Below are 15,259 nucleotides of genomic sequence, written 5' to 3' on the forward strand. Positions count from 1 at the left end.
ACCATGCAGCGCGGTACAGATGGGCCCAACAACATGCCGAAAGGACAGCTCAGGAGTGGCATCACGTTCTCTTCACCGATGAGTGTCTCATATGCCTTCAGCCAGACAATCGACGGAGACGTGTTTGGAAGCAACCCGGTCAGGCTGAACGTCTTAGACATACGTCCAGCGAATGCAGCAAGGTGGAGGTTCCCTGCTGTTTTGGGGTGGCATTATGTGGGGCTGACGTACGCCGCTGGTGGTCATGGAAGCCACCGTAACGGCAGTACGATACGTGAATGCCATCTTCCGACCGATACTGCAACCATATCGGTAGCATATTGGCGAGGCATTCGAGGCATTCGGCATCGTGCACATCTTGTGAATTACTTCCTCCAGGGTAACAACATCGTTCGAAAGAGTGGCCAGCATGTTCTCCCGACCTGAAAACTACCGAACATGCCTGGGATGATTGAAAAGGGCTGGTTATGGACGTGACCCACCTACCACTCAAAGGGATCTACGCCGAATCGTTGTTGAGAAGTGGGACCATCTAGAGTAACTGTGTCTTGATGAACTTGTGGATAGTATGCCGCGCCGAATACAGGCATGCATCAATCCAAGAGGACGTGCTGTTGGGTAGTAGAGGTACCGGTGTGTACAGCAATCTGGACCACCACCTCTGAAGGTCAAGCTGGATGGTGGTACAACATGCAATGTGTGGTTTTCATGAGAAACAAAAACGGCGCAAATGACGTATATTCCAGTTTTCTATACAGGTTCCGGAACTCTCGGAGCCGAGGTGATGCAAAACTTTTGATGTGTGTATTTAAAAGTGGTATCCATTTTCCTTACATATTTTGTAATATTACTTGTATATTGTATCACAAAAACGAGCAGCTGGCTACCCACACAGTACACAGCAACTCAAGTTCTACCCAGTTCCGCAAAACTATTGAGTTTCATTTAGAAAATAAAAATCCATAACAAATTATATCGTTCTTGAGACATCTGCATCTACATCAACGTGAGTACTCTGCTATTTACAATAAAGTGCCTGGCAGAGGATTGAATGAACCACCTTCAAGCTATCTCTCTACCGTTCCATTCTCGAACGTCGCGCGGGCAAAACGAGCACTTACATTTTGCTGTACGAGCCCTGACTTCTGTTATTTTATAGTGATGACAATTTCTCCCTATGTAGGTGGGTGCCAACAGAAGTTTTTCGCTATCAGAGGAAAAAACTGGTAACTGAAATTTCATGAGAAGATCCCGTCGCAACGAAAAATGTCTTTGTTTTAAAGATTACTACTCCAGTTCACGTGCCATGTTTGTGGCACTATCTCCCCTATGTGGGGATAATACAAAAGAAGGTGCCCTTCTTTGTACTTTTTTCGATGTTATCCGTCATTCCCTCTTGATGCAGAGGCCACACAAGCGTGTTATAAGCATGCTCTTTAGTATACCTGTTACACCTAAGTGTTCCGCCAAAGAAACGCAGTATTTGGCTTGCTCTACCCACAACATTATATACGTGATAGTTCGAATTCAGGTTATTTGCAATTGTAATTTTTAAGTATTTTGTTGAATTTACAACCTTCAAGTTTATGTGATTTATCGCGTAATCGAAATTTAGTGGATTTCTTTTAGTACTCATGTGAATAACTTCACACTTTTCTTTATTCAGGGTCAATTTCCACTTTTCGCACCATACAGATATCTTATCTAAATCATTCTGCAATTAGTTTTCGTCATCAGATGACTTTGAAACACGGTAAATAACAGTATCATCTGCAAATAATTTAAGAGTGCTACTCAGACAGTCTCCTATGTCGTTAATAAAGATCAGCTACAATAGAGGGCTTATAACACTTCCTTGGGGAACTCTGGATATTACTTCTATTTTACTCGATGACTTTCCATCTATTACTGCGAACTGTGACCTCTCCGACGGGAAATCACGAATCCAGACGCAAATCTAAAACGATACTCCATAGCTATATAATTTGTTAGAAGTCGCTTATGGGAACGGTGTCAAAAGCCTTCTGGAATTATAAAAACATGGGATCAATTTGATATCCCGTGTCGGTAGCACTCAATTCTGTTTGAGAATGAAGACCTAGTGGTGTGTCACAAGAACGATATTCTCTGAATCCGTGTTGGCTGTTTGTCAATAAATCGTTTTCTTCGAGGTAATTCATAATGTTTGAACACAGTATATGTTCTAAAACCCTACTACAAATCGAGGTTTACTAATATCGGCCTGTAATTCATCGGATCACCAATTTTTCCCTTTTTGTGTGTTGGTATGACTGGAGCAATTTTCCAGTCTGTAGGTACAGATCTTTCTATGAGCGAGCGGTTGTATATAATTGTTAACAAGGGAACCTCCCCATCGCACCCCCCCTCAGATTTAGTTATAAGTTGGCACAGTGGGTAGGCCTTGAAAAACTGAACACATATCAATCGAGAAAACAGGAAGACGTTGTGTGGAAGTATGAAAAAAATAAGCAAAATACACAAACTGAGTAGTCCATGCGCAAGACAGGCAACATCAAGGAGCGTGTGAACTCAGGAGCGCCGCGATCCCGTGGTTAGCGTGAGCAGCTGCGGAACGAGAGGTCCTAGCTTCAAGTCTTCCCTCGAGTGAAAAGTTTACGTTCTCTATTTTCGCAAAGTTATGATCTGTCCGTTCGTTCATTGACGTCTCTGTTCACTGTAATAAGTTTAGTGTCTGTGTTTTGCGACCTCACGGCAAAACCGTGCGATTAGTAGACGGAAGGACGCGCCTCTCCAATGGGAACCGAAAACATTTGATCGCAAGGTCATAGGTCAACCGATTCCTCCACAGGAAAATACGTCTGAAATATTCTATACGACACTGGTGACGGCATGTGCGTCCCATGACAGGAATATGTTGTCGACCCACCTAACTTGTACACTTGGCGAATGGGTAAAAACATTCTTCTACGTTGTCCGATTTAGGTTTTCTTGTGGATGTGATAATTACTCCCAAAAAAGTGATGAAAACATAATAGTTTTGCACATAAACTGCAACAAATGAATCCAACAGTTTCGCAGTCGCTCACTTTCCCCTGTGCTCTGTCAAAACATATGTTTTTACCTCGCATCGGACGGACGGACGGACAGATAATTATTGTCTGAAAATAAACAAACTTCTCACTCGAGGGAAGACTTGAACCAAGGACCTCTCGTTCTGCAGCTGCTCATGCTAACCACGGGACCACGGCGCTCCTGAACTAATATGCTCCTTGATGTTGCGTATCATGCGCATGGACTACTCAGTTAGCATATTTTGCTTATTTTTTTCACACTTCCACACAACTTCTTCCTGTTTTCTCGATTGATCTGTGTTCAGTTTTTCAAGGTTTATCCACTGTGCCAACTTATAACTAAATCTGAGGGGGGTGCGATGGGGAGGTTCCCTTGTAAGTATGGAGCTATTGTATCAGCATACTCTGAAAGGAACCTGAGTGGTATACAATCTGGTCCGGAGGCCTCGTCTTTGATAAGTGACTTAAGCTGTTTTGGTACACCGAGGATATCTGTTTCCATGTTTCTCATCTTGGCAGTTGTTCTTGATTGGAATTCAGCAATATTTACTTCGTCTTGTTTGCTGAAGGAGTTTCGAAAAACCCTGTATAATAACTCTGCTTTCGTGGCACTGTCATCAGTGACTTCACCGTTGTTATCGCATGGGGAAGGTATTGATTTAGTCTTGCCGCTAGTGTGCTTAATGTTTACCAGAATCTCTGGGTTTTCCGCCAGATTCCGAGACTGAGTTTCGTTGCGGAAATTATTAAATGCATTTCGCATTGAAGTACGCGCTATATTTCGAACTTCCGCAAATCGTTGACAATCTAGGGGATTTTGCGTTCTTTTAAATTTGGCATGCTTTTTCGTTGCTTCTGCAACAGCGATGTGACCCGTTTTGTGTACCATGGGGGATCAGTACCATCACCTATTAATTTATGTGGCATGTATCTCTCAATTGTCATCGATTATATCTCTTTGAAATCATTCCACATCTTTTCTACGCTTATATGATCAGATCGGAAGGAGACTGTCTCTTAAAAAGGCTTTGAGATCATTTTTATCAGCTTTTATTTCAATAGATGTACTTTGCGTTGGTTTTTGATGGTTGTGGGTGTTACGGTATTCAGCCTATCAGCAACTGCCTTGTGGTTGCTAACCCTTATATCCTTCATGATACTCGCCATTTGTCCAGGATAATTTGTTGCTAAGAGGTCAAGTATGCGTTCGCAACAGTTTACGATTCGAGCGGGCTCATGAGCTAATCGTTCAAAATAATTTCCTGAGAAAGCATTCAGAAGAACTTCAGATAACATTTTATGCCTGCCGCCGGCTTTAAGCTTATTATTTTCCCAGAATATCGAGGGTAGACTGAAGTCACTGGCGGCTATAATTGTATGAGTAGGATATCTATTTGAAATGAGACTCACGTTTTCTTTGAACTGTTCAGCAACTATATCTTCTGAGTCGGGGGGCTGGTAAAACGACCCAGTGAATAGTTTAGTCCGATTGTCAAGTATAACTTCTACCCAGGAACTATCTACCTGAACTTCACTACAGGGTAAACTACTTCCGACAGCAATAAATACTCCACCACCAACTGTATTTAATCTATTTCAGCTGAAGTTATTTCCTGCCTTAGCCAGCTTTCCGTACCTATAACCATTTGAGCTTCAGTGCTTTCTGTTAGGGCTTGCAGTTCTGGTACTTTCCCTAGACAACTCCGACAATTTGCAGTTACAATACCGATTGTTGCTAAAACTACCTTACTGGGTTTTACCTGCCCCCTCTTAGACGGAAGCCGTTTCTGTCGTTTCCTGAGATTCTCTAACCTAAAAACCACGCAGTTCCTTCCATAGAGCCCCCGCTTCCCGTGTAGCCGCTTCCAATGTGTAGTTTTGACCTATCAAGCAGAATCCGGAAACCCACCACCCGATGGCGCAAGTCAAGGAATCTGCAGCATACACGGTCACAGAACTGCCTGAGCCTCTGATTCAGACGCTCCACTAGGCTCTGCACCAAAGGACGACAGTTGGTTCTATCGATGATGCTGCAGATGGTGAGTTCCGCCTTAATCTCACAAGCAAGACAGGCAATTTTACCATTCCCGCTAGCCGCCCGAAAAAACAGAGAATCTCCTCCGATCCAAAGCAACACACGTCATTGGTACCGACATGATCCACCATCTGCAGTTGTCTGCACAATGCACTCTTCATGGCATCCAGAAACGCCCTCTCCACATCCGGAACGACTTTCTGGTATGCACAAGGGGTGCACACTGGCTTCCTTCCCCTCCTTGGCAGCCGTGTTCCTAAGGGTCCCATTACGCGCCTCACGTTGGAGCTCCCAACTACCAGCAAACCCATCCTCTGTGAATGCTCAGACCTCGCAGGCCGAGAAGCTTCCTCTGGAACAGGATAGAAGACTGCATCTGGCTTAGTGATTTCGTCAGCCACAGTAACGCCGGGACCCTGTTCGTCAAATGAACCGGGAAGGCGGTACCATCAGCGCCTCGAAAAGTCTTTCACTGCCTGCCAGACTTTGGTATGGTCTCCCACGACAGAAGCCAACACCGCCTGGAGGTGTGAGTGAAGGGTCACCAAGTCAGCTCGCATCTGTACACGGCAATCACAGTTCCTATCCATTACTGAAGTCACTCCTGTTTGAAGCTCGTAAAAATATGTAACAAACGAACGGTGCACTCGCTTTATTAACAGCAGGAACTCGAGGTGCTCTCTCACTGACTGCCTAACCGACACTGAGCTACTCTATTGAAAACAAACAAAAGCCTGTACATTACGAGAGTCGATACAAGCGTCGATAACAACGGTGGTACTGTACGCTACACTGTTGATATAATAAAAAGTTGTGCCTAGTAAGCACTCAAACACGCAAGAAGTACAAAAATAAACTAGTAACTACACAGATAACTGAAAATAAGTCGTTTCTGTTTGAAGCACGTAAAAATATACAACAACTGAACGGTGTACTCGCCTTATTAACAGCAGGAACTCGAGGTGCTCTCTCACTGACGGTGTAACACGTAATTTTTTTTAGTTCTGCACAGGATCGGTGGGTAGGGAGTTTACTTTTAGATTTATTTGAGACATGGCGAAGACTTAAATACGCATCATGTTTGCAACATAACTGTAAGGTGCGATTTCATTACGTTTTATGTAAACCGATAGTAGCTAATTGTATATTCTTACTATCTAATTTCATTAAGATGAAGAATATGATAAATATCTAAAATATTACATTTTTTTTCAAATGTGTTTATTTTCGACCCATTGAAGGAAAAAAGGAAAAGGTAAAGCAAATTCCTAGCCTCAGCAAATGCTAAAAGAAAGGGGCCAGTAAAACAGTGCCTCTCATTTCGATATATTCGTTACCAGCATCCACAGCAGAAATGCACTTTTCAAACCGGATTCTTTCATCAGGAAGTATCAAAAAGTCTCGAGAAGATACGGAAAGTTTCATTATGAAGGAATGAATTTGAAATACTATGGTGAATGTTGCTACTTTTAGTAACAACATATTGCGTTTTGTATTTGATGACTGGTGTTATGAATAAAGAGAAGGAAGGCAGCAGTTTGTACAAATGTCGAAATGTATTAAAATCTAGGAAAGAAATTTCTAAAACTGGAATGTACGACGAAAACGTCACACGACCGAATGAATAAGTTTTAAGTCTCTGAAATGACAGGTCTATTCTTTTTAACTGAGTATATATCCAAGGAATGTGTGCGGAAAATTAAGAATTCCTGCTGTCAGTGGGATGGTAAAGATTCTAGTCGCTCTCTAAGGTGTGTCTGAATTACAAAGCTACCTCCTAGAGGCAGGTATCTGGGCCCGACTCTCAATCTGGCAGCTAGTTGTATCGTTGCGTAAATTTTCATTTGGAACATACCTTTATATTTTACAATTGTCTAACTTAGTATCACTGAAGAGCCATTACGATCTTGTGACCGACCAACTAATTCGGCTACGTTCAGCTGGATTCCTTTAAACGTTTGTTACATTGTGGCTTATAAGACGCACTCAATGAAAAAGTAGGGTAGCTACTTTGTGCACAAAAATTTGGGCCAGAGTACTCTTGCAAAGCAGTTTGTTTATCTGCCTCTCAATAGCAGCCGAAATTTGTCAACACTTTTTCGTTTTTGCATATAGGAGAATCCTGAAGAAGCCATTTGCACTGCAAACTATGTAACAGCAAACTTTACAGCAGAAGTGAATGACAAATATGCCGGTGACTTCTAGAACACTGTACTCATCCACTTCTTTTCTTAACAGTTTTCTTACCTGCATTTCATAAATGACTTCACTGAGGCAGACCACAGACCAGTCTTCAGTTATACAGCTAACTCATCAGTAAGTTATCATATATAGGGACACACAACCCGTAGTTAACACGGAATCGGTTGTGAAAGCAAGGAAGCTGGGGAATAGGCCGTATGTGGCACAACGATAACGTGTACCAACAATGTAGCTGGCAGAGGAGAGAGGTTTATCTATGTCTAACAAAATAAATGGCGGTAGAGACGACAGTAATTATTTCTGAACGACTGATTCTAAAGAAGACATATTAATTTTTAACATCGGATAATGTAACTTAAAAGTGGATACATATGTTAACGGTGTTAGTAGCTTCTTCCTCACGCATGGTGGCACCGAGCGTGGGATGCTGCTGCCAGTCACAATGTTTAATCACGAATGGAAGTGAACCAGAAAATTTGTTACCTTGTAGGTGATGGATACCGCTCCACTCTCTCACTCTCTCTCTCTCTTTCTCTCTCTCCGTGTGTGTGTTTGTGTGTGTGAGCATCTCTTGCGCACATTGGTCGAAAGTCACACAAGCAGCTATAAAATATACGCAGTGTTATAGTACCAATTTTAGAGGAAAGCAGGAGATATGCGTAGCTTGCAAAATGACACAATTGTTTAAGTGATCGCAAAATGAGGAAAATTATAGCTTCGACGTTGGGTATGCAGCGTGTAAAAATCACGATAGCTGTTACTACACGAAACAGCTTGGCTCTGGGCTTTGTGAAGCTGTCGTCAAGTTTCCCCCAAGTAGGAAGTACAAAATGTTCTACCACCTACAGTAACAGTGCTGCATCTGCAGATACGGTAAGGAGAGTTCAGTCTTTCTTTTGATTATGGATTCTGCTTTCTCGTTTATCTCGTTCTCCAGCTCAGTTAGTGTTACTGGTAAAGCTCTGTCACGCGTTAGACGAGCAGACGGCGACTGAAGTATTTACTATGATCCTAATAAATAGATACTGGTGTTAATGTTACTTGATTCCTCCTTGGTTTACAAAATAACAATGCAGTATGGTTCAAATGGCTCTGAGCACTATGGGACTTAACTACTGAGGTCATCAGTCCCTTAGAACTTAGAACTACTTAAACCTAACTAACCTAAGGACATCACACACATCCATGCCCGAGGCAGGATTCGAATCTGCGACCGTAGGGGTCGCGCGGTTGCAGACTGTAGCGCCTCGAACCGCTCGGCCACCCCGGCCGGCAACAATGCAGTATCTGTGCAGTATTTTTCTGAGAGTGTTATCTCGACGGTGACTGTGGGACTGTCGTCGATTAAGTCGCAGATAGCAGTGATGACATACGTAGTTCATTCTGACACTATTAAGTAACGGTGTCATGGTTCCACATCGGCTGTTGCCTAATTAACAACGATTTACTTTATTTCATTTCGCAGGATTGGCCAATTTAGGCCTTACTGGACGTTCTCAACAACATATAACACCAACCTATAGCACTTCAAAAACATTCTCAACAGTATTCGGGGTGAGTCATTAACTATAGCCACATAGAATAAATCCGAAAGTATGATAGGATCTGAAAAGTTTGTGGGACAAATGTTGCATGGGACAACGGGGGCCATAATATGACGTTGGGTTTTTGTTGCTAGGTGGAGAGGTGTCGACGATATGAGTGTCAATTTCGTTTTTTTAGATGGGATGCTATGTGTTGGTATTTAGTTTCTGACAGCTGCTATCGAGACGAATCTAATGATATGTTACAGTAAGGTCTATGAAGGTCAACGAAGGTCAAAAAGGTGGCATGGACGTCCATTTACAGAAGGTGATCGAAGTGGTGACCATTGGTATCAATGGAGTGCTGCAATCATCATGGATTGAGTGGTATTCCTTATCACATCGGCACATATCGAAGCACATGCTCTGACAATTCTCTCTCGTATATCGTGCAAATAGTAAACATTCGCCCAATACGGCGTATCGATCTAACGTGCCATTGACATCTAAACACCATTCGACGGTTTCGCAGTACAATACTAATAGCGACGTTAAGACTAATATTGTCGAATCAGGCGCATGTGAATGGCGTATTCCTTCGAAGAACAAGTCGATATGCTTCTCATTTACGAAGAATGCCAACTAAATTCAGTGAGAGATGGAGACTTATACTCTGAAAGATATCCTCAACGTACTCACCCTACACGTCATACATTTATATATGTGTACGATAAACTGAGAACAACTGGATCTTTAACGCATCGGAAACACATCCGGCAAAGGAAAGTTACTAACGAGGAAATGGAAATTGGTACTCGTGCCACTGTGGTTCGTGATCCTTGTGTTAGTTCGCGTCAAATTGCAAGGGAATCTGGCATGATCCAGAGTAGTGTTGTTCGTGCTCTACATCGCCATAAATATCACCCTTGCCATATGAATCTCCACCAAGAATTAAATCGTACAGATTGTATGCGTCGCATTGAATTCTGTCCATGGGCTCAACTTCAGATTCCGAGGGTTGCCACATTTATTAATTTGGTTTTATTTACTGACGAGGCTACATTCACGAACCATTCAAAATGTAAATTTGTATAATATGCATTATTGGCAACTGAAAACCCATATTGGCTGCGGCAAGTTGCATACCAAAAACCGTGGTTGGTGAAGTATGGTGTGGGATTCTGGAGGACATCGAAGGAAATCTCAGTGGTAGGAAGTACACCACATTCCAGCAAGAAACATATGGTCTGTTGTTGGAAGAAATGTCTTTAGGAACAAGGAACAGAATGTGGTACCAACACAATGGGTCTCTGGCACATTTTTCGCTGTTGGCGAGAAATGAGCTGCACAGAAAATTCCCAAATCGTTGAATTTGACGCGGAGGAGATTTGCTGTGGCCGGCACGTTCGCCAGACTTGACGCCTCTGAATTTTTTCTTGTGGGGATTCGCAAAAGACATTGTTTATAAAGACACATGAAGAAATGCGAGAAAGAGTTATCAGAGCACGTGCTTCGATAGTTGCCGATGTGATAAGGAATACCACTCAATCCATTACAAGAAGATTGCAGCACTGTATTGATACCAATGGTCATCACTTCGAACACCTTCTGTAAATGGATGTTCATGTCACCTTTGTGACCATCGCTGACCTTCAAAGACCTTACTGTTACACATCATTCGATTCGTCTCGATAGCCTCTAACAGAAAATAAGTACCAAACTATAGCATCTCATTTAAAGAAAAGAAAAAAAATGTCCCTTCTATCTCTGAAGCGACCCTACCTAGCAACACCAAACCAACGTCATGTTATGGCCCCCGTTGTCCCATACAACCTATGTCCTACAAACTTTACAGCTCCTATCATGCTTCCGGAGTTATTCAAGGCAATAGTTAGTGACTCACCATGTATAACAGCAATCTACAGAACCTGAGAAGGCCTGTAGGGCTGAAACTGGCGTTTGGTCTGAAAACATAATAAGGTAAATAATTCTTAATTAAGCCACAGCTAGTGAATGCCTTGACACCGTTCTTTAACGGCTGTGGTATCCTACACGAAGAAAATCATCTACCCTATAGTCACCGTATTTTGAACTCCTTCCAATACATAATGTTTTATCACACAACTCTCAACCGTATAACGTGATATACCACTTTCAGAATCTCCAACTCTGCTAACCTGTTTATGGTCTTTCAATTCAGAGATGTTGTTTTCTTTTGAGTTACAGATACACCTGAAGATGGGGTTGAGTCCATACATACCAATACTCTGCTGAAGATTCGCTATTTATCCACACTTTCTGCTTGTCGGACGGCTTTTGACGGATGGAGATGGATGTTTCTTGCTTTTCCAAGAGAGGTGCTACTGGGTATATGGATACCCAATCTCACTACGTTGTCAACCATGCGTTGCTATTCTCTTGTTATAGATAGTTATCCAGTTGAATCTCTCTGGGTTTTCATCATTCAAATACATTACATAAGCTTTACGGTTCCTATTAAATACTTACCCATTTATAAGGATTGGGAATTACGCTACAATTCTCCCACAAATATCCATTTTAACCACATAACATCCGCATACATGTAGACTGTAGCGCACATGGGGTATCTTAATATTTAGACTCATCTGTGAGTTGTTTTTATTTCTCTGTGTCTAACACTCTTCCCACAAACCAGCTACATTGTTTACCACCTGATGTTTTCTGCACAGTCATAGCTGCACCACTAAGTGGACTACGTCTATCAGTGTAGACTAGGTTTTTGAGTCCGCGTGTCTACACTTCAACACCTGACCTGCTGCCCAAGGGAAAAACAGCGATTTACCACATTTACTTAGACGTACTACGCAACCTAAAAACATGCGACTTGTAATAGCTGTAATTATTAGTCGGTAAATGACCACCTATGTAGCGTTGTTCAGCACAGCGTTTTCAGTCAGCAGTAGAAATATCTCATCTATGCACTATATACAGGGTGAGTCACCTAACGTTACCGCTGGATATATTTCGTAAACCACATCAAAAACTGACGAACCGATTCCACAGACCGAACGTGAGGAGAGGGGCTAGGGTAATTGTTTAATACAAACCATACAAAAATGCACGTAAGTATGTTTTTTAACACAAACCTACGTTTTTTTAAATGGAACCACGTTAGTTTTGTTAGCACATCTGAACATATAAACAAATACGTAATCAGTGCCGTTTGTTGCATTGTAAAATGTTAATTACATCCGGAGATATTGTAACCTAAAGTTGACGCTTGAAACCTCCGACGTTCAGTTGCGTGTTGTAACAAACACGGGCCACGGTCGGCGAGCAGCATCTGCAGGGACATGTTTACGATGACGACCATGTTTACAAGTGTGGCTGTAGTGCACTGTTGTGGTTTGGTCTAGCTGTCGCAGTGTCCGCATGTAGCGCTTGCTGCTATTGTTATTCTGCATTCGTCTCCGCACGCAGACCAACTGCAGTACACCGTGTTACCAGACGTCTGTGATAGTGTAGTGTTGTAGGAACTGTGACCACGGTGTATTCGGAATCCGAAAAGGCGGAGATGATACTCATCTATGGCGAGTGTCGACGAAATGCAGCTGAAGCCTGCAGGGTGTATGCAGAACGGTACCCGGACAGAGAGCATCCAAAGTGCCGCACATTGCAAAATAACTACCGCCAACTGTATGCAACAGGTATGGTCGTAGCACGCAAACGGGTCCGTAACAGGTCCGTCACAGGAGAAGCGGGTGCAGTTGGTGTGTTAGCTGCTGTTGCCATGAACCCACACATGAGTACACGGGACATTGCGAGAGCCGGTGGACTGAGTCAAAGTAGTGTCATGCGCATACTGCATCGTCACCGCTTTCACCCGTTTCATGTGTCGCTACATCAGCAATTACATGGTGATGACTTTAATCATCGGGTGCAACTCTGTCAACGGCCATTAACAGAGAATGCGTTGCAGTTCTACCTCTTTACCGATGAAGCGGGTTTCACAAACCACGGGGCAGTGAATCTACGGAACATGCATTACTGGTCCGTGGACGATCCTCGCTGGCTCAGACAGGTAGAGCGACAGCGACCGTGGACTGTAAATGTATGGTGCGGAATCATTGGCGACCACCTCATTGGTCCTCACTTCATTGCAGGGGCCCAAACAGCTGCAACATACATCGCGTTTCTACAGAATGATCTGCCAACGTTGCTCGAAAATGTCCCACTGGAAACGCGTCGACGTTTGTGGTATCAGCATTATGGAGCACCTGCACATTCCGCAATTAACACTAGGCTGGCCCTTGACAGGAAGTTCGACGGGCGTTTCATAGGACGTGGAGGACGCATAAATTGGCCAGCCCGTTCTCCTGATCTTACACCTCTGGATTTCTTTCTGTGGGGTACGTTAAAGGAGAATATGTACCGTGATGTGCCTACAACCCCAGAGGATATGAAACAACGTATTGTGGCAGCCTGCGGCGACATTACACCAGATGTACTGCGGCGTGTACGACATTCATTACGCCAGAGATTGCAATTCTGTGCAGCAAATGATGGCCACCACATTGAACATCTATTGGCCTGACATGTCGGGACACACTCTATTCCACTCCGTAATTGAAAACGGAAACTACGTGTGTACCTGTACCTCACCCCTCATGGTAATGTACATGTGCGTCAGTGAAAAAGACCAATAAAAAGGTGTTAGCATGTGGACGTAATGTGCTGTTCAAGTCTCTTCTGTACCTAAGGTCCATCACCCTTCCCTTGGGATCCCTACGTAATTCGGTACACACGATCGAACAGCGGAGGAGTGGTACTCAAGCGTCAAATTTAGGTTACAATATCTCCGTATGTAATTAACATTTTACAATGAAACAAACGGCACTGATTACGTATTTGTTTATATGTTCAGATGTGCTAACAAAACTAACGGGGTTCCATTTAAAAAAACGTAGGTTTGTGTTAAAAAACATACTTCCGTTCATTTTTTTATGGTTTGTATTAACCAATTACACTAGCCCCTCTCCTCACGTTCTGTCTGTGGAATCGATTCGTCAGTATCTGATGTGGTTTAAGAAATATATCCAGCGGTAATGTTAGGTGACTCACCCTGTATATAGAATTCATATACGTAACACTCTGCATGCTTCGTTTCATTCAGGACATCACATACGGGGATGTACAGCGCCATGAAATAGGAGTTGAAGCATAACCATCTGAAACCGAAAGAAAACAAGCGTAATGTGTACGTATTAGCACGAAGAGAATATATAAACGCCATATTTTTGTCGAAACATTCTCTTCATTTCCACCGACAGAGCCTTAGTACCTTAACGCATTTAATTGCGCTTGAAGTCCATAAAATTTAAAACACCAATTTTATGTACACTACTGGCCATTAAAATTGCTACACCAAGAAGAAATCCAGATGATAAACGGGTATTCATTGGACGAATATATTACACTAGAACTGACATGTGATTACATTTTCACGTAATTTGGGTGCATGGATCCTGAGAAATCAGTACCCAGAACAACTAACTCTGGCCGTAATAACGGCGATGATACGCCTGGGCATTGAGTCAAACAGAGCTTGGATGGCGTGTACAGGTACAGCTGCCAATGCAGCTTCAACACGATACTACAGTTCATCAAGAGTAGTGACTGGCGTATTGTGACGAGCCAGTTGCTCGGCCACCATTGACCAGACGTTTTCAACTGGTGAGAGATCTGGAGAATGTGCTGGCCAGGGCAGCAGTCGAACATTTTCTGTATCCAGAAAGGCCCGTACATGACCTGCAACATGCAGTCACGTATTACCCTGCTGAAATGTAGGGTTTCGCAGGGATCAAATGAAGGGTAGAGCCGCGGTTCGTAACACATCTGAAATGTAACGTCCACTTGTAACCAATGGCATCCCATACCATCTCGCCGGATGATATACCAGTGTGGCGATGACGAATAAAGCTTCCAATGTGCGTTCACCGCGATGTCGCCAAACCCGGATGCGACCATCATGATCCTGTAAACAGAACCTGGATTCATCCGAAAAAAATGACGTTTTGCCATTCGTACACCCAGGTTCGTCGTTGAGTACACCATCGCAGGCGCTCCTGTCTGTGATGCAGCGTCAAGGGTAACCGCAGCCATGGTCTCCGAGCTGATAGTCCATGCTGCTGCAAACGTCGTCGAACGGTTCGTGCAGATGATTGTTGTCTCAGGGATCGAGACGTGACTGCACGATCCGTTACAGCCATGTGGATAAGATGCCTGTCATCTCGACTACTAGTGATACGAGGCCGTTGGGATCTAGCACGACGTTCCGTAATACCCTCCTGAACCCACCAATTCCATATCCTGCTAACAGTCATTGGATCTCGACCAATGCGAGCAGCAATGTCGCGATACGATGAACCGCGATCGGGATAGGCTACAATCCGACCTTTATCAAA

Source organism: Schistocerca nitens, chromosome 1 (assembly GCF_023898315.1).
Source record: "Schistocerca nitens isolate TAMUIC-IGC-003100 chromosome 1, iqSchNite1.1, whole genome shotgun sequence".
Taxonomy (NCBI): domain Eukaryota; kingdom Metazoa; phylum Arthropoda; class Insecta; order Orthoptera; family Acrididae; genus Schistocerca; species Schistocerca nitens.